Source organism: Lepus europaeus, unplaced genomic scaffold, assembly GCF_033115175.1.
Source record: "Lepus europaeus isolate LE1 unplaced genomic scaffold, mLepTim1.pri SCAFFOLD_29, whole genome shotgun sequence".
NCBI lineage: Eukaryota > Metazoa > Chordata > Mammalia > Lagomorpha > Leporidae > Lepus > Lepus europaeus.
Genome location: NW_026909167.1, coordinates 2,367,469 through 2,389,037, shown reverse-complemented (window position 1 = coordinate 2,389,037; position 21,569 = coordinate 2,367,469).

The following is a 21,569-nucleotide window of genomic DNA, read 5'->3' as shown; positions in this document are numbered from 1 at the left end:
CACACAGGATTTATTGTTCTGCTGGCACAATCTGAGGGGCAGTCTCCTACAGTTTAAGATGCAGCATTTAACAGCTATGGAAATGTGCTCCTGAAGCAGCCTGTGGATTTTACCTTTAGTTTTTAGCTCAGTGTGATCCTCACTTTGTGATATCTATCTCTGACCCTTTTCCAGAACTGTTGACTTTTCTCTCATTCTTTGTCTTGTCATGGTCATCATTTTTAGCATTTTCTGGTTTGTTGTCTACATTTCTTACCATCTCTGCAAAGCAAACATCTTTTTAAAGGTTAGACATAAGTTGCCATAGTAAGGTCAGTTTCTTGTTCAAACATCTTAAAGTAAAATACTCATTGCAATTTTCCCCATGCTTTATGGAAGATCTGTAATAAAAACACATATAGGACATATTTGTTCTATAAATACAGTACAATTGTCAGAACTAAAAAATAAAATAAATATAATGAAAGTGATCACCACTGTCCACAGTATACTTTTTCTATTCCTCACACATCCCTTTAAAATGTAAGCTTGTGAATCCATAAATTAGTCACCAGTATTCTACATGGTTGGCAGATACAGGCCAATTCTGATGCATCACATCTGATCTCAAGGTAGCAGGGCTGAGGCCCAGGAAATAGACACATCATCTTCTTGTTTCTTTGTGAAGGGGTGCAGAGGCCTGGGGGAAATGAAGTCTCTCCCTTCCATGACAGCACCAGCACAGGTCCATGGGAAGGGATTTTTCAGGTCTTTCTCAGTGCAGGTCATGTTGCTCACTCCCGTCCTCTCCTTCCCTGAAATTCTAGGCCCTGCAACCCTCCTGATGCTGATTCAAAGGCACTGACTGTATTCTGTGTTCCTGAAGGTAAGTGCAAGAGGGAAAGATGGGATCCACAGACCACAGGATCCCTGGGGAGTAGAACATTTGTTTTCATCTTGTTGGGAGCAGAAGCATCGGTGGTTCTCATGTGGGTGAGGCCTGATAGGGAGTTGCTTGCCACAGCTCTGAGCCTGTGGGGAACAGCAGAGTCATTAAAACCTAAGATCTGAGGGTGAGGAAGCCCACCATGGTCTGAGCTTCAAGTGATTACTCTGCTGGAGGTAGGTGCTTTGCTAGAAGGCCTGTGTTCTTCCATCATGCAGAATCTGATTTCACATGTTTCACAAATGATGTGGTCAATCCAAGATGGCAGTGAAGCAAGGAACAAATGCATGTTGTATGAGCTAGGAGGTGTTTGGACTGAGTTTAGTTCCAGCTCAGTCACGAGAGTATCCCGTCACTGACCCAGTACCAGTGACATAACCCTGATTTCCCAGAGAAATCATTGTGTGCCTATGTATAGGCTGTTTACAACAGTGTAGCTGTATTTGTGGGTTTTTTTGCATCTCCTCAGCAAGTGAAACTTCCTGCCCCCTGCTGCACTGTGTATCCTGCCCATAATGTCGTATGGGTTTATAGACACCCACACAAAATATAGTTTCCAAGAATGCTGGATCTCAAAGGGAAATTAGAGTGCTGATGGATGATCCTATTTTCTTTAGAAAAAAGTAGTTTGCTGTATGGAAGAATGATTTCATGAGTAGAAATCCACTTGAAAGGATAACCCTTTGGTCCACACCTGCATAATGCTACACAGGTAAGCAAATAGATGCCTTCTAAAGGAGAAGATCCTAGCATGGTATGGCTGAGGCAACTATGGGTACTACTGCCCAGAAAGATAGAGATTTGAGTGATGCTATCTTTGCTCATGCATAAGCTACTACAGACTGAGTGACATTGGGAAGTTTGTATAATCTATGAGAAGCAAGACCCTAGAAAATATTACTTACTGGAAGGGTCTTGAAGGTGTTGCCTGCAGTGGAGGGGGTAATTTGCCCTTCTGAGAGTCTATCTATATTGTCCCAACCCCATTCCCAGTACTTCATTCTGCTTCCATTATTTCCAGAATTGGAGCTCTCTGAAGCCTAGTCTGTAACCATAATTGGTATAGAGATGTGATGATGCCCCCTCTGTCCTGAGAGTTCTTGCTGTCAGGACAGGGGAGGTGAAAAGGATCTGTCTGCCTGATATGAGAGATGGAACAAAGGAGCTTTTTAGGAGATAAGTGAGTGGACCAGTGTCACATGATTTGGGGATATCAGGCCCTCTCCGTTTTGAGCAGTGCTGTCTGTCTTGCTGCAGCTAGTTCAATACTCAAGTTTAGTTTTGAGATTGATTTTAGGAATCACAGTCAATCTAGAACTATTTAAAGAGACTTTGACTTGACCATGGCTATCCTTATCCTTTATCCCCAAACTGTATATCGATTGTGTGAGCCCCAAAGGTTTGTAACACAAGTTTTTCTCACTTAATTCTAGTTATCAATGATTGATAGTCATAAATTCTATAGACATTTAATATTAAACTTTTTTTAAATGTTTAAAATAGCAATCACTTTATTAATGGTTTTGATAAATACAAATGAAATGACATATAATGTAAAATATATGTAAAAATTGAAGAATAGTCTTTTTAAAAATTAACATTTATTTGAAAGGTAGAGTTACAGAGAGGCAGAGGCAGAGAGAGAGAGAGGTCTTCCATCCACTAGTTCAGTCCCCAGATGGCCACAGGCCGGAGCTGTGTTGATCCAAATCCAGGAGCCAGGAACTTCTTCCAGGTTGCTCATGTAGGGGCAGGGGCCACCTTCTATTGCTTTCCCAGGCAATAGCAGAGAGCTGGATTATAAGTGGAGCAGTTGGGACTCGAACTGGTGCTCATATGGGATGCTGGCACTGCAGAGGGCATCTTTACCTGCTACACAGCACCAGCCCCTGGAGCATAGTCTATGATCTGCACACTCTCATGTGGCAGTGACCTTGCTGACATCCCTCTGGTTGGTGTGGCTCATGCTCATGAATATATCTGTGTGTGATCATGAAGTTCTGATCATTGTATTTGTCATGCAATTCAGTTTTTTTCTAACCAATTCATAACAGCATTTTATTTGCCACAAGTCAACAGAAAACTTGCAAATTTAAAGTATAACCCCTATATTTATAATCCTGATTCAACATTTTGAGATGGGCTTAGGTAGGTGCTTCCTGGGATCACAAATGAGGGTTAATATATGTGCTGCTGAAGGGAGGACACAAATGAGGGTTAAGTCATCTGGGGCCTGTACTGGGGCTGGTGCCTTGCAGATGAATTCACTCTTGTGTCTGGTGATTGATACTTTATCTCCACTGGGTCCTATGTCTCCAAGAGGCAACTCATAGGCTTTTTCACAAGGTAATTATGTCCAGTAAAGCAAACCCCAGCAAGCAGTTAATTTTTAAAACTTTGTATCAGGGCTGGTGCTGTGGCATAGTGGGTAACACCGCCACCTGCAGTGCCAGTATCCCATTTGGGTGCCAGTTCAAGTCCCAGCTGCTCCACTTCCAATCAAGTTCCCTGCTTATGGCCTGGGAAGCAGTAGAAGATGGCCCAAGTCCTTGGTCCCTTGCACCCATGTGGGAGACCTGGAAGAAGCTCTTGGCTCCTGGCTTCATAGCAGTGCAGCTCCGGCCATTAAAGCCAATTGGGGAGTGAACCAGAATATGGAAGATCTCACCCTGTCTCTCTGCCTCTCCTCTCTCTGTGTAACTCTGACTTTTGAGTAAAATAAATAAATCTTAAAAAATTGTATCATATTTCCTGATGTTCCATGGGTTAAAGGAAGTAAAATGACAAAGTCAGCATTGTGGGGTAAGGAATACATAAAGGTGTGAATACAAAGAGGTATGCTGTTTAGAATAATTGAACAATGTAGTAGGGCAGCACTGTGGAGAAGTAGGTAAAGCTGCCACCTGTGGCGCCGGCATCCCATATGAGTACCAGTTTGAGTACCAGCTGCTCCATGTCTGATCCAGCTTCCTGGTGATGTGCCTGGGAAGGCAGTGGAGGATGGCCCGGTGCTTAGGGCCCTGAACCCATGTAGGAGACCAAAAGAAGCTCCTGACTCCTGGAAAAACACACATTGGTTGTAAGAGTCATACTTTCTATGGAATATTAGATGTATAAAAGCAAGAGAAGTTCTATGGGAAGCACTAATATGGACTCCTGTGTGGAACATTTGTATCAATAGAAAAATGGCTAATTCTACCCAGTATTTTCTCTACGCATTTTAGTCACACCATGTTGTTTGTTTCTTTGTTATACTATAATATATTTGGATAATAATTTTCAAAATTATAACATTTCTTTGCAGTTTTTTTAATAAAATATCAATAGCAAATAAATATTTTCATTAACCTTTAGATAATGTATTTAATCTCTACTAATTAATAGAATGAGTGCTCTTTCAGGGAACATTTTCCCGTCTCTCTGGTGAAAAAGGAAATCTTCCCCTGTGGAGAATCTGATTTTGTTTTTCTAGCTGATGTGTCCACTATTCTCAAGTCATTTCTATCATGACCTTGCTTACAGTAGAATCTAGAATCAAGCCCAATCAGTTCTCTTTGAATTCCCTCCATTCACCTTTTCTTCCAGATATGATTCCAGAGATCTGTACATGTTTCTAAGACAAAAGAAAGTGAGTGTATCTCCAGTAAATTCATTACTTAATTATTTCTTCAGCTTGTTTTCTGCCATGTATTTTAGGAAATTTATAAGGGTTTATTATTTTTATTTTTTAAAGATTTATTTATTTATTTGTAAGTCAGAGTTACACAGAGATAGAAGGAGAGGCAGAGAGAGAGAGAGAGAGAGAGAGAGAGAGAGAGGTCTTGCATCCACTGGTTCACTCCCCATTTGGCCACAATGGCCTGAGCTGTGCCGATCTGAAGCCAGGAGCCAGGAGCTTCCTCCAGGTCTCCCACACAGGTGCAGGGGCCCAAGGACTTGGGCCATCTTCCACCGCTTTCCCAGGCCACAGCAGAGAGCTGGATTGGAAGTGGATCAGCTGCATCTGGAATCAGTGCCCATACAGGATGCCAACAGCGCAGGCAGTGGCCTCACCCACTACACCACAGTGCTGGCCCCGAGAGTAGAGAATGGTCCAAGGTGCTTGGGTCCCTGCACCCACATGGGAGACCAGGAGGAAGCACCTGGCTACTGGCTTTGGATTGGCATAGTGCCATCCATAGCAGCCATTTGGAGAGTGAATCAATGGAAGGAAGACCTTTCTTTCTGTCTCTCTCTCTCTCTGTCTATAGCTCTACCTGTCAAATAAATTAAAAAAAAACTTATTTGAAGGACAGTTATAGAGAAAGGTTGTGGGGGAGGAAGAGAGAGAAAGAAAGAGTTTCTATCCCCAGATTCACTACTTAAATTGCCACAATGGCTGCGGTTGGGTCAGACCAAAACCAGGAGTCTGGGACTGCATCCAGGTCTCCCAGATGAGTGGCAGGGGTGCAAATATTTGGGCCATCTGCTGCTTTCCTAGGTGGATTAGCAGGGAGCTGGATTGGAAGTGGACCACCCAGGATATGACCCAGTGCCCACATTTGTTGCCAGCATGCCAGGCAGCAGATTAATCTGCAGCAGCAAAATGCAAGCCCTAAGGGGATTTATTAATTAAAATGAAAGCATAATAAATATAATGTAACATCAGATAATATACATAAACCAGGTAAAGTTTGCATGCTTGTAAGACATTAGAGCTATCTAATATGGGTGCAAATTGGTCTCTGTTCTTTCTGATGCCTTATCAAAAAGACATTTGTCTGAATGCTCCTCTTCTGAATCCAGCTCTCTACTTAATGGCCTGGGAAAGCAGTGGAAAATGGCCCCAATCATTGGGTCCCTGCACTCATGTGGGAGACCCAGAACTCCTGGCTCCTGGTTTTGGATCAGCTCAGTTCCAGCCATTGCAGCTATTTGGGGAGTGAACCAGGGGATGCAAAATCAATCTCTCTCTCTCTCCCTTTCTCTGTATCTCTGCCTCTCAAATAAATAAATATTAAAAGAAGACATTTTGTTATATAATTCAAATTGAAACCTAGATGAGAATATGCTACATTGTTGTGGAACATGAAAGCTGAAATAAGAGTCCTTATTATTCATATTTATGATACTATGGATACTTGTTTTCCATTTTTCTCATCTGATTTCTTCCTCTTTCTTTATTACCTTTCTTCTGGCTCATCAAGTATTTTTAATAATTTATAAATGTTTTGTTTATTTCAGAGACAGAGAGAGATCTTCTATCCACTAGTTTACTCTCCAAATGCCTGCAGTAGGTGGAACTGGGCCAGGCTGAAGTCAGATGATGGGAGTTCAAGTCAGGCCTTCCACACAGGTGCCTGTAACTCAATTACTTGAACCATCACTACTGCCTATCAGAATTTACCCATCCTGGAAGCTGGGGTTGGAATCAAGCCCAGGAACTCCTGTGTGGTACAAAGAGATTTTAATTGACATCTTAGTCATGAGGCTAAATGCCTGCACCTATAAAATATTCTAAATATTTGGTACTTCTAAAATATGGTACTTCTCTTGTTTGTTTAGTTCTATGTTATGGATTGAATTATTTTCTCCCAAAACCTATAAATGGCCACTCTAATCCCCAAATTACTATTTGAGAGAATGCCTTCAAATAGGCTGTTAAGGTTAACTGTGGGCCTGTAGGTGGATCCTTTTTTAAAAAAAATTATTTGTTTATTTGAAAGTCAGAGTTACACAGAGAGAGGAGAGGCCAAGAGAGAGAGGTCTTCCATCCGATGGTTCACTCCCCACATGGCTGCAATGCTTGTAGCTGCACCGACCCAAAGCCAGTATCCAGGAGCCAGTATCCAGGAGCCAGGAGCTTCTTCCAGGTCTCCCATGCAGGTGCAGGGGCCCAAGGACTTGGGCCATCTTCTACTGCTTTCCCAGACCATAGCAGAGAGCTGGATCAGAAGAGGAGCTGCTGGGACAAGAACTGGCACCCATATGGGATGTGGCACTTCAGGCCAGGGTGTTAACCCACTGTGCCACAGCGCGGGCCCCATAGGTGGATCCTAATCCAATCCAACTTGGGACTTTGTGATAGAGACAACAAGGGAAGAGAACACCTGCAGAAAAGACCAAGAGAGGTTGTGGTGAGAATTCGGCCAGCTTCAAACCAAAAGGAAAGGCGTCAATGGAAAGTAGAAACCAACCCTGGAGGCATCTTTGAACTTTCATCCTCCCAAACTATGACAAAATGATTTTCTGTTGTTGAAGCCACTCCACCTGTAGTACTATGTTGTGGCAATCCTATCAAAAACATACACTGATTTGTTTCATTAATTTTCTCAGATTATGCATGAATTTTCTATTAATTCCTCCAAATTATTCCTATGAATAATTTGCCACAGTATTCTTGAGGTTATAGTGTAGTGCTTCATAGGCAATACAGGAGCTGTTCAATAGATTAGTTACATTTTTGACATCTATACATTATGCTATGATTTTATATGTATGTTTACATAGTCAATCAACATGTAAGTGTCCCAAATATTATGTTTTTCTTCAAATAGTCATACCTCTTTTGACAAAATTAGGAGAATAACAAGGTATACAGCCTTTTATCTTTACTCACAATTTTTGTATTATTTTATTTGGAAGGTAAAGTTAGAGAGAGGAAGAGACAACCATACTGGCACTGGGCTTGGCAAGGCCAAAGCTAGGAGCCTGGAATTCCATCCAGGTTTCCCACTTGGGTGACAACAGCCCAGGTACATAGACCATCTTCTCTTGCTTTTCCTAGGTGCAATAGCAGGGAGCTGAACCAGGAGTGGAACAGCCAGGACTTAAACCAGTGCTTAAATGGGATGCTGGCATTTCAGGGGATGGCCTAACCCATGGCACCACAATGCTTGCTCTATGCTCACACATTTATATCATTTTTAATTATCCTGATTCTTTGCTAAACATCCACATTAAAATTTTGCATTATTTCCTTTAGTATTCTATAGTGCAGGTCTATTGGTTATTAACTTAGTAGTTTATTTTCATCAGAACATGTGTGATTCACCTCATATTTCAGTGTCTATTAAAAAGGCAGAGACACACACATATAGATAGAGAGGAGAGAGAGAGAGAGAGAGGCGTCTTCCTTCTGTTGGCTCATTCCCAAAGTCCCACAGCTGAGGCAGGCTAAGGCTTTAGTTCCAGGAAGCTCGACCTCAGCCTAGGTCTCCTGTGCAGCTGACAGGGATCCAGTGCTTGAGCCCACACCTGCTACCTCCCTTTAGGCACATTAGCAGGAAGCTGCATTAAAAGCAAAGGCAGAACTTGAACACAGTCCCTCAGATAGGATAAGTGGGCATTCCAATCAGCACCTGAATGCTTTGTACTACAGTGCCCACTCCTGTTCACCTCACATTTTAGAATAGTACCACTAAGTAATGAATCAGGGATTGGAGGATATTTTCTTTCAAAACTTTGTAGATGTCTTTCCATTGTTTCAGTGGTGAAGTCAGACATCATCATGCCTGGTTGTTCCTGGTGTACTATGGGCTATAATTTCTCTCACTGCTTTCAAGTTCTTTTCTTGTTTTTGAGATTCTGCAGTTTCTGATTTCTTTAGGGTCATTTTCCTTCTATCTATCCAGAATAGTGTGTCACTGGGGATTTTCCATCTATAAATTGATGTTCACAAATCATGGGATGTTTGGTCATGACTAAATATACATTTTCTGATTTACTCATTCTCTTTTCTATCTGAAGCTCCAATTGCATGTATGAGGATACTTCAAAAAGATTGTGGAAAGTTGAAATAAAAGATAAGGTTATTTTGATGCAAAAATTTTTGTCTGAAATGCTCACACTAGTTTTCAAGAAGTTCATTGACAGGGCTGGTTTTGTGGCATAGCAGGTGAAGCCACCAATGGGGACACTGATAGTTCCAGTTCAGTTGCCAATTGCTCCACTTCTGCTCCAGCTCCCTAAAATTGGAGTTTTTCCAACTGTGTGAGAGACTTGGATAGAGTTCCTGGTCCCTGGATTCAGCCTAGACCAGTTCCAGCCATTGCAGACATTTAGTTTTTGAACCAGTAGATGGAAGATCTCTGGCATGCTGCCTGTGAAATAAATAGATAATTTTTTTTTAACAAAAAGAAGTTCAGGGGTCGACATTGTGGCATAGGAGGTAAAGCTGCCACCAGCAATGCCAGCTTCCCTATGGCACTGGTTTGAGTCCTTGTTGTTGCACTTCAGATCCAGTTTCCTGTTAATGTGCCTGGGGAAGCAGTGGAGGATGGCCCAAGTCCTTGGGCCCCTAAACCCATGTGAGAGATCTGGGAGAAGCTTCTGGCTCCTGGCTCCTGGCTTCAGACCAACCCAGCTTGGTCACTGAGGCAATTTGGGGAGTGAAACAATGGATGGAAGATCTCTCTTTCTCTTTCTGTGTCTCCTTATCTTTCTGTAAGCTCTGCCTTTCAAATAAATAAATAAATCTTTAAAAAAAGTTTAAAAGTTCCTGTATGATTTTAAAAATGGTTTTACCAAAGTGAACTTATGCTTACTTCCACTTTCTGCAAACTTTTTGAAGTACTTTAGCTTAGTATATTGGTTTCATAGTTTGCTAAAGCTTTCTGCATTTCCCTTCTCTCTTTCATAAATATTAGGAAATATGAGGGCCAGTGAGGTGCAATGGGTTAAACCACCAACTGCAATGCTGGCATCCCATATCAGAGTGCTGGTTTGGACCTGGCTACTCTTCTTCCAACCCATCCCCCTATTGATGTACCCAGTGAAGCAGCAGATGATGCTCTACATACTGGGGCCCAGCCATCCATGTGGAAGATCTAAATGGAGTTCTAGGCTGCTGTTTTTGTCTGGCTCAGCCCTGGCCATTGTGGCCCTCTGGGGAGTAAACCAGCAGATAGTAGATCTTTTTATGTCTCTCTTTGTCTACAAATATCCCTCTGCATTTCAAAATAAATAAACATTTTAAAAATATTAGAAACTCTATATTGGTCTATTTGTCATAAAATGTCATAAAATGGACAATTTTATAATGAAAAAATTATCTCTTGCAGTCTGGAGTCTGGGAAGTCCAAGGCCAAGAAGACCCATCTGAAGAGGGCCATATTCCTGCATCCTAACATGACAGACGTGATTACATGGTAATAGAGTAAGAGAAAAATCTCATAGCCTCAGTCTCTTTCAAAACTGGTGTTAATCTGTTCTGAAAAAGTGAAATTATTGCCTTGGGGATCAGGTTCCTGACACATGCTTATGGGGGAGTACATCAGAATCAGACCATATTTCAAATTCTATTGGTTTTTTGTTCCTATGCCAAACTATTTAGCCTACAAGTGGATTTTTATTATAGGTACTCTATTTTATAACTATAGATATTAAATTGCAATTTTTTCCTGCTTTTCTTTTCTATTGGTAATCTTGACTATCACCCTTTATATTATTATTATTTTAAAATGTATTTATTTACTTGAAAATCAGAGTTACACAGAGAGAGAAAGAAAGACAGAGAGAGAGGTCTTTCATCCACTGGTTCACTCCCCAATTGGCTGCAATGGCCGTAGCTGCATTGATCTGAAAGTAGGAGCCAGGAGCTTCTTCCGGGTCTCCAGGTGGGTGCAGGGGCCCAAGGGCTTGGGCTGTCTTCTACTGCTTTCCCAGGCCATAGCAGACAGCTATATCAGAAATGGCTCAGCCGGGACTTGAACTGGAGCCCACTTGGGATACTGGCACTGCAGGTGGCAGATATACCTGCTATGCCACAGTGCCGGCCCCCCTTTATATTATTTTTATATTACTCTTTAAATACTGCAAGATATTTAAAGATAGTTTAGAAATCTTGTAAGAGTGTAATCAGCAAACAGATGATTTTACTTCTGTGTACTTTCATGTGGTTTTATTTCTTTTTCTTTCCTAATCATTCTAACTAGAAATTTATGTACTGTATGTAATTGATATGATGAGAATGTATATCCTTGTCTTTTTAAGTCTTAAAGGGAAAGCTTTCAGATTTTCACGACTCAGGTGGTAGCTTCGGGGTTTTCATTTATGACCATCATTGTGTTCAGGTATATTTCTTGGACATCTAATTTTTTTTTTAAGATTTTATTTATTTATTTGAAAAGTAGAGTTACAGAGAGGCAGAGAGAGAGGCAGAGAGAGAGAGAGAGAGAGAGAGATGTCTTCCATCTAGTGGTTCACTTCCTAAATGGCCGCAACAGCCAGAGCTTGGCCTATCTGAAGCCAGGAGCCAGGATCTTCTTCTAAGTCTCCCATATGGGTGCAAGGGCCCAAAGATTTGGGCCATCTTCTACTGCTTTCCCAAGCCATAGCTGAGAGCTGGATTAGAAGCGGAGCAGCTGGGTGTCTAACTGGCACCCATAGGGGATGCCAACACTGCAGGCAGCAGCTTTACCTGCTATGCTGCAGCAGTTGGCCCTGGACACTTAATCTTGAGAGTGTTTTTATTCATGAAAATGTATTGAATTTCATCAAATGCTTTTTCTACATCTGATGTGATGATCACATGGTTTTCTTTCCCCAGTTTTAAATTTTAGGATTTGATGTTTTTTTAGGATTTGATATTTTTTATTGTTCCCTTTATATGTAGATATTATTTACATACACATATATGCTTTTGTCCTTTCTTCTGTTAATGTGATGAATCATTTATTGATTTGTATATATTTAACCATGTTTCCATTTTACCACTCAATAGTGGTAAATGATCTTTTTGGTTTTGCATATATAAGGTTATGTTTTCAGCAAAGAGAAAATTTCATCTCTTCACCTCTATTTGCATGTTTTTATTTATTTTTCTTCCCTAACTGCCAGGACTGGAGGTCATGTAACTAGATGCAGTAGGAGTGGTGAGAATGGGTATCTTTATCTTGTTTTTAAATTTTGAAAAACTTTTCAACTTTTCACTGACTGTGGTGTTAGTTCTGAGCTTGTTAATGGCATTTATTGTGTTGAGATATATTTCTTCTATAGCAAATTTCTTGAAAGTTTTTTTTTTTATGGATATGTGTTTGAACTTTACCAGATGCATTTCTGCATCTCTGGGGTTGTACTATAATTTTGTCCTTCATTATATTATTGTGGTGGGTCATATTTGCCAGTTTGTATATGTTGAATCATTTTTGTAACCTAGGGGCAAATGCCACTTAATTGTAATAAATGATCCCTTTAATGTGCTCTTGAATACTGTTTGCTAGTATGTTCCTGAGCAATGTTCCATCTGTTTATCTGAGATATTGGCCTGTTGTTTTCCTTTCTTTTAGTGTCTGCCTGGCTTTCACATCAGGGTGATAGTCCTATAAGATGAGTACAGAGGTATCGTTCCCTCAAGTGTTAGAAGAGTTGCAGGATTAGTATCATGACGTTGTTCAAATGCTTGATAGAAACCAGTCATACACCCCCTTGGCTGTGGCCTTTTCTTTGAGGGAAAACTTTGTGTTACTGACTCAGTCTTTTTACTCATTAAGATCTGTTAGTATCTGTGATTTCTTCAACTTCCGGTCTTGGTGGGTTATATGTTTCTAGGACTTGATCCATTTCATATAGATTGTCAATATTTAAAAAAAATGTTACTTTTTAAAATATTTTTATTTATTTGAAAGGCAGAGTTAGAGAGAGGCAGAGAGACCCCCATCTGCTGGTTCATTCCCTAAATGGCTATAACAGCTGGAGCTGGGCTGATCCAAAGTCAGGAGACTGGAGTTTCTTCTAGGTCTCCAACATGGGTGCAGGGAGCCTAAGGACTTGGGCCATCTACTGCTTTTCCAGGCCATAGCAGAGAGCTGGATTAGAAGTGGAGCTACTTTGGCTGGTGCTGTGGCTGAATAGGCTAATCCTCCACCTTGCGGCACCAGCACCCTGGGTTCTAGTCCCAGTCGGGGTGCTAGATTCTGTCTCAGTTGCCCCTCTTCCAGGCCATCTCTCTGCTGTGGCCAGGGAGTGCAGTGGAGGATGGCCCAAGTGCTTGGGCCCTGCACCCCATGGGAGACCAGGATAAGCACCTGGCTCCTGCTATCAGATCAGCGCAGTGCACCGGCTGCAGCATGCCAGCTGCAGCGGCCATTGGAGGGTGAAGCAACGGCAAAAGAAGACCTTTCTCTCTGTCTCTCTTTCTCACGGTCCACTCTGCCTGTTGGGTTCACAATTGCATTTAATTTCACTAAACTTAAGTTATTGATCCTGATCTCTGTTGCCCTGGAATCCCAGTCCTGTTTGCTAATTGACCTATGGGTTCCTGGTCACATTAACCATTCATGAAGAGATGAAATTTGGGTAATGTGGGCTGGTGGGCTAGTGAAGTAGAAAAGGTGGGGGCTCTGCAGGGAAGTGCTTTTAAGTAGTAATAATAACTTCATAATTAGCTCACTGGTTTGTAGTGCATAGATTTCAGTGATATAACTAAAACAGGCAGACAAACCAGCAGTAATCCTTCTGTTGTACAATTAGATTAGGTCAATTATCTAACTGTTGAGTGATTTCAGATGGTTACTTATCACAAAAGGAAGCACTTGCTGCATGTGACAAATCCATAGCTCAGCCCACAGTGCTTAGGTTTGGAAGCACAATTAGTTTTGTCTCTCTTCTACCCTCATGATAGAAAATTTTAATGCCCAGAACTTTCCAACAAATCAAGAATGTGACAATTAACCAGGTAAGACTGTAGAAAAATTTACTTATCTGCCTTGGAATTATTATATAGGCACTTGTTGAAAGCGATTAACTTTCTTTCCCTTTGGTCCAAAAGGGAGGTTTTTTCTACTTACTGTTTACTTTGCTGATGGCAAAGTAAATCTAGCTATGAAATTATAATTTAAGCTCTTATTTTGGCTATGCTATTACAGAAAAATGTTAGCCACCTCTTTTATAAGGTCTAAAGATTAAATTGTGTGTCCTACAGATTCCTGCATAAAAGAATTAGAAAGTTTTTAAGTGAGAATATAATTTTCCTCATGGGCATTGTCTACCTTAGAAAAACTGCTATAGAACATGCCTGTGACTATAGACTTGTAGTTCAGGCCACTGAAGATTAGAGATGGGACTTGGGCACTCTCTTGACTTGCATCCTCTGGTCTGCTATAACAAAAACCAGGAGGAAAAGAAAGCTAGGCATCAGAAGCAATGGGTGGCAGGCCTATTAATGGCTGTTCTGTACAGTGATCTGCCCTCAAGGAGACCCAACAGGCCAGTCCACTGCAGTGGCTTTCAATGTGGTAAATCTGGGCTTCAGCAGAAGTCAGCTTGTGGAGAGCCCTGGCAGCTCTGCCAAGAGTTGGATCACTGGAAATGGACCTGCCCTGGAGTCCAGTGATCTTATTGGCTCTAAGCTGAAAAGCCCTTCACTCAGCCCAACTTCCAAAGTGACCACTGCAGCTGAGGGGATGGCCAAGTAGGGTCAGCAACATTGAAGGCAGAACTGTAAATTTCTTGTTAGAGATGCCACCTGCCTTTACCTGGCCAGCTCTCCTCCCAGGCCAGCTAAGTAATGAAAGTCAACAGGGTGCCTTCCCCCAGGAGGTTCACACCTCCCTTAGGATGTACCCCATGTGAAGAGATAGATAGGTCTGGGCCTCTTAACTTACAAAGCCTAAAGCCCAACAGATTATTCTCAAGCCCCTTCTGTCAGGTTCTATTTGCCTCTCAATCAGAAAACTTAATTGTAGCTTAGACAGCACCTTTCTTAGCTCCTCTAATAATGACTCTGTTCTTTTTTCTAGACCCTGTCTAGCACACTTGGGCCTCATTCCATTATAATCATAACCTCTACCACCAATGGCTCTACTCCCAACCTGTGTGTACTGATGGTCCCTCTTTCCCACTTAATGCTGTATAATTGTTCAGAATTCTCTACAGACAAACCCCTCTACCTACAAAAGTTGAGTGACTTTTCTCCCAGTCTTGGCTGGAATCAGCTTTAAGCCATATCCATCAAACTGTCCCCACAAGGGTCGAGAGACCTTCCCCACTTCCTCTCCTCTATGAAATCCTCTCATTACTTGGTTAATGCCATTCTTAGGACCATTGGTTATTATTATCACCCTGTCTTATATACTACGTTGTCTAAGTGTTTACAGCAGGTTATAATGGAACAATCAAAGGCCTTCAATAACCAGGCGGTCAACCAAATGCTGCTACAAGGATATACTTGGTTCCCCACCCAGGAGACAGTAGCCTGAGGCATCGCCCCATGTCAGCAGGAAGTAGCTCTAAAGACAGATCATTGTCCCTCTACCCCTCCTGGACTTTGGGGACTAATGTAACCCCATACAACTCCTGCTTTATAAAAAAAACAAAAGGGGGGAATGTTAGGAAACTGGGGCAATTTTAGCCAGGTGGCCGAATGGCCCAGCTACCTGAGCCATGCTCCACCCCCCATCCTAATGTGATTCGCTGCTCCTGCTTCTCTGCCACCCTCAGGCAAAGTTTTAAAAGGGCCTGTTCCTGAACAGCTCTTCCCTCCTGCTCTCTTGGCCTTTCTTGGCTCTTCTCATCTCTCTTCTCTCTCTTAGCTCCTCTCCTCTCTATTTCTCCCTTATACTTTCTCTCTCTTTCCCTTTGCCGCCCCTTCACTCCGGTCTGTTGGGTGTTCCCCAATAAACCCTTTCCCGTAAAAAAAAAAAAAGAGGGAGGTGCCTTTCTCTGAATGGAGGAGAGAACTTCCACTTTGACTATGACTTTGTCTAAAAATGATCAGAGTCGGCGAACTCGGAAGGCTTCCATAGCCTTGGCAACTCATGACGGGTGGTTACTGGTGCCATAAACTAGAGTGTCAATTTGTTGGGTCAACAACAGGAGTCACTATGCACTTGCTCCTCATGTGGGATCTCTGTCCTTAATGTGCTGTACATTGTGATTTAATGCTATAACTAGTACTCAAACAGTATTTTTCACTTTGTGTTTCTGTGTGGGTGCAAACTGTTGAAATCTTTACTCAATGTATACTAAATTGATCTTCTGTATATAAAGAGAATTGAAAATGAATCTTGATGTGAATGGAAGGGGAGAGGGAGCGGGAGAGGGGAGGGTTGCGGGTGGGAGGGAAGTTATGGGAGGGGGAAGCCATTGTAATCCATAAGCTGTACATTGGAAATTTATATTCATTAAATAAAAGTTAAAAAAAGAAAGTGATTAACTTAACAGAACAGATTCATAAATAAGTGGAATAATTATGTTCCTGATAAGTGTGTATAATTACATAATTACATGTACCAAGAGAAAGCATGGAACGATTTGCAACAGAAGCTAATATTGGTTACCATTTCAGTGGGCATTGAGGTGATGTAGGGTACACAAATATCCTTAAGATTGAATAAATTATTTAGGCAACATTTAGTATATGCTGGGAATCATTTTAGTTATTTTATAAACATTCACTCATTTAATCCCCTAACAACTTTTCCTGCTCTACAGATAAGGACAATGAGGCCCAGAATATTCTGAAATCACTTGGCAAGCTGATTAAGTGGTAGTTCTGAAATTTAACAATGTAGACTGAGCTCATAGGTGCTATGCTCTTCTGTCTGTATAAAAGGAGACACCAACAAAATAATCTCTTTTGGTGTAGTAAGACTCCAGGTAATTTTTACTCTTTCACATATTATTCAAATATTTTTAATGATGAGCATGAATAATTCATGCAATTAGAAAAAATAAAGTATTACTTGGGCTCACCTAATCAGACCAGGCCCTAATTTATTCATTTAGCAACATTTGTTGAGTTCTTAATATATCCAGACAGTATGCTGGATATTTATTATTATGTACAACAATAGTACAATAATAAATATATATATATATTCTCATTTAAACTGAACATGGTTTCTATTATATTACTATTTTTGTCTGTATTTTACATATGTGGAAATAAAGACTTAAGAAGAAGTAGCTTTCCCAACTCTAAGGAGGGAAATTGTAATAAAGAGAAAAACAAATCCAAGATTTCCTGGGTTCATGCCTTGCAGAATTATACTGTGAGCTATATATATGTAATCTAAAACTTTCTAGTAGCCACATTTGCAATTTAAAATAGGTGAAAATAATAGTAAATAGTACTGTTTTTGAGAGTTTGGTTCATTCTTTCAACTCTTCCTGAAAAGAGTGGCACCAGGGGTATGATGCTACCATTTAATATACAAGCCCATAATGACCTCGTTTTACATGATTGAGATGAAATGAATCCCATTATTGGAATCAATACTTTCTGCTGGCCCAATTCAGCAGAAATCCCCTGCACCTATGTGGGAGACCCAGAAGAAGCTCCTGGCTTCTGGCTTCAGATCAGTGCAGCTCCAGCCATTGTGGCCAATTGGAGAGTGAACCAACCTATGGAAGACCTCTCTCTTTCTGCCTCTCCTCTGTGTTTAAAAAAAAAAAGTTTTTACAGAGATGGAAGTGCTAGGACAGTGGCTTTTTTTTTTAAACAGGCAAAGTGGACAGTGAGAGAGACAGAGAAAAAAGTCTCCTTTTTCCGTTGGTTCACCCCACAATGGCCACTGCAGCTGGTGTGCTTCCAATCCAAAGCCAGGTGCTTCTCCTGGTCTCTCATGGGGTGCAGGGCCCAAGGACTTGGGCCATCCTCCACTGCACTCCTGGGCCACAGCAAAGAGCTGGACTGGAAGAAGAGCAACCAGGACAGAATCCGGTGTCCCAACCAGGACTAGAACCCAGTATGCCAGCGCCGCAGGTGGAGGATTAGCCTATTGAGCCGCAGCGTCGTCTGACAGCGGCTTTTATTAGGACCTGTTTTCAGTATGTTCATTTCTTGGACTGCCTCTGTGGATCACTGTGAAGGCTCAGTTTTTTTTTTTCTAAAAGTTTGAGATCAAGATTTTTTTTTTAATAGAACTGAATCCATATTCAACAATTCTGTTAACCCTATCAGCTTTCTAATCTCCCATTAGGTTTTAGGTAAACTCAAGTATACAATACCTGATATGCTCTTAAAGTTGATTTGGTGCTTTCTTTCACTTATTAGATGTCCCAAATATTTTACATATCTTTCCACAAATTGAAGCTTATGTTTAGAAATGCACAGCCCTCTTCTTTCAAAAAAAGTTATGAGGATCCATAGTGGCTACAAATATCTCCATCTGCCTTTTTTTTTTAAATCTAGAATCAGGAGATCATCTCCATATTGTAACAGATTTCATGCACAGGCAGACATAAGTTTGCAAGAAATTATTCTAAAATTTTGTCTAAAATTTGACCAAATAAATTGGGTGCCTCAGTGAATTGCTGGAGCAATGAAGTCTATGTGTATTGTATTCTTCCCTCATAGAGATTTTCCCACTCATAAGCAAAGTGGTCTCTGCTCTTTGTCTCTAGTGGGCAGACCTAGAAAGCAAATTTTAAGTCAACAACATTAAATCATTTGTGGTCATGGGGTGTAAGGATTCTGCACCACAGGGTGACAAGCCTGTATGATGTGGTGGATAACACTTAAGTCCAGTGATAGTCTGCACGATCCATCAGATTTACTATAGGAAGAACTAGAGTGTTATATGGGGATACAGAGGATACTTACCGTTCATCTCTAATGAGAGTCCCTGTTTTAGGCTGACGTCCCTTTCTTCCTTCATTAGAAATAGGATATTATCTTTTATGAACTATTTGACCTAGCTGTTTCAGTTTAGTTTTTACAGGCATAATTTTAACACTCTTTTTAACCCCATACTGAGGGGCCAATGTGTTTTTCTTCTTTTTCTCCAAGGAAATGAATTAGGACTCTTACATCTGTCCATTTACACTGTGAGTCCAAGTCCTATATTTGACAATTAGTGCTCTGCCCAGGAGCTTGATTCCCCACTCCAGTACATATAGGAAGGATTCTTCAATTTGTCCCAATCCTAGTTTAACTTTTTTCTCCCCCCAAATAGGCTTTTTCTGCCTATTTCTGCCATAGCAGATAACTGTATCAGAAATGGAGCACCTAGGACTTTAACTGGTGACCATTTGTGATGCTGCCATTGCAGGCAGCAGCTTTACCAGCTATGCCACAGCACCAGCACCTATTTATTGAATTCTTTACTTAGTGAAGGGTTAAGCTTATGATTATAAACTGAAAGTATGCCACTGTAAAAATTAATAGGGGCCAGCCCTGTGATGTAGTAAGTAAAGCTGCCTCCTGCAGTGTTGGCATCTCATATGGGCACCAGTTCAATCCCAGATGTTCTACTTCCAATCCAGCTCTCTGCTGTGGCCTGGGAAAGGACAAGATGGCCCAAGTCCCTGAGCTTCTGCATTGGCATGGGAGACCCAGAGGAAGCTCCTAGGTCCTGGCTCTGATTAATGTGGCTCTTGCCCTTTAGTTGGAAAGTGCGGGAGGATTCCACCTCTAGATTCATCAATTGTTCTAGGGAGGACCTGTTGCAAACAATCCCTTGACACCCCCCCCCCAACATAGTCCTGATTGAGGGTCATAAGAAGAATTATCATTCTTTGTTTTTCTAACTCAGGACAACTTTGTATAAACATCCTGGCTTTGTACAATGGTGACTCAGTAGCTCTAGGAGTATACTCACCACATTCATCAACTTTTGGAGATACTCCTTCCCTCTTTATGATTTTTTAGTCCCAGTGAGATCTCATTTGCCTACGAGGGGGTCTTTTTTTAAACTTTTGTCCATTTTTCCACTGTGGATATCAAAGTTTTGTCTTTTGCTATTGTTTCTCCTCCTCCTTTTTCACAAAGACTTTTTGAGCTTCTGCTGATAATTCTTATCCAGCCAGCTGTTAGTTACAAAGTTGTCTGTTAACAGCCATTGTCTCAGCTGATTCTCAAGATAGAGCTTAGAACATGTTCTCTTTAGAAATTAAGATTTTGTAAGAAAGCCAAGGAGCTTTTCTTTTTCTTTTTGGCATAAATGCTCTTGAGATGTTTTGTGGTCTTGGGGTTGATTTTTTAATTCCCTTGATCACCAATTTCCTCAAATCTTGCATTCCTTCTCAGGAATAATTCCATTGGCAATCATTGGGAACTTGTCTGCAACTGAGGAGACTCTGGTCCAGCGTGTCTTCCCTTTCTCAAATGGTCATAACCTCCCTCCCAATCACACCCTTTCTAGTGAACGATATATTCATTATTTATTTACTCATATATTTATTCATTTGAAAGGCAGAGTTAGAGAAAGAAAGATAGGGAGAGAGAAGGAGGGAGGGAGAGAGAATCTTCCATCTACAAATGGCTAGGCCAGGCTGAAGTCAGGAGGCAGGACCTCCATCCAGATCTCAGATCTGACACATGGTGCAGAGGCCCAAGCACTCTGGCCATCTTCTGTTGCTCCCTGGCTCATTAGCTGGAAGCTGGATTTGAATCAAAACAGTCTGGACTCGAACCAGCACTCACAAGGAATGCTGGTGCCAAAGGTGGCAGCTCAACCCCTGGTGCCACAACTCTAGCATTATATTTGGAGATTTTGTTAACTAGGACAGACAGTAAAAGCCTAATCTTCTGGAAAGAAGCTCCAGGATGTGACCAGTAATAGATCCAACACATAATTCCTAGGGTTGTACAGAGCATGGACTCTGACAAACTCCCATATACTTAGAATTTAACTTCTCCTTTGATGTGGGATAGTTCCTGTGCATATGGATTACACTTTGCTGGTTTGGTGGGAAAAAAAAATCAATGAAAGCAAATATTTGGAGATTGTTCATTGAATGATAATAATTGACATGGTTGCATGTCCACTTATTAGTTATCTGTCTGAATCCCACAGTGAGAGGTGACTGTGTCTCCCAGTATGATTTGTCTACCTCATTACACTACCCAAAATCATTTTATATATGGTGAGATTCAGTTGGATCAGCAAACACTGTTTATAATGCTTAAATCATCCTGATAGTTTCAATCCTTTATCAATACTGAACGTTCTGTTTCTAAAAATGCTTTGATCTTAAAGTCAACTCTTTCTGGAATAATATTACAATTTTGCCATTATTTGGATTATGTTTTCAATGCAAGCATAGGTTTCCCTTAAAATATTTATTTTTGGATTTGAGGTTTGCAGTTCATGAATAGCATTAGAATATCCCCATGGGCTATGCCCAGGGCCAATGCTGTGTCTCAACTTGTTGCATTTTAAGTGGAGAGAATCACTTGTAAGACTGTCCTCAGGATACTAAATAAAAAGGTAGAGATGGGGCTGGTATTGTGGTGTAATGCATAAAGCTGGCGCGTATAGTGCCAGAATCCCATATGGGAACCGGTTCAAGTCCCAGCTGTTCCACTTCGAATCCAGCTCTCTGCTATGGCCTGGGAAAGCAATAGAAGATGGCCCAAGTGCTTGAGCCTCTGCACCCATGTGGGAGACATGGAAGAAGCTCCTGGCTCCTGGCTTCAGATTGGCACAGTTCTAGCTGTTGCAGCCATCTTGGGAGTGAACCATCAAATGGAAGAACTCTCTCTCTCTCTCTCTGCCTCTGCCTCTCTGTAACTCTTTCAAACAGATAAATTTAAAAAAAAAATTAAGAAAAATTTTAAAAGTTGGACTTGCCAACAGAGCATCCATTATCACATTTGTACCTCAGTCATCTAGAAATGGCCTTTCCATATGGTTGAAGTGTCCACTCTGAATGGGCACAAGATGAGATAGGAGTTGAATATATAAATCCAGTTAGAGGTCAGCCAAAAAAAAATGTTGTG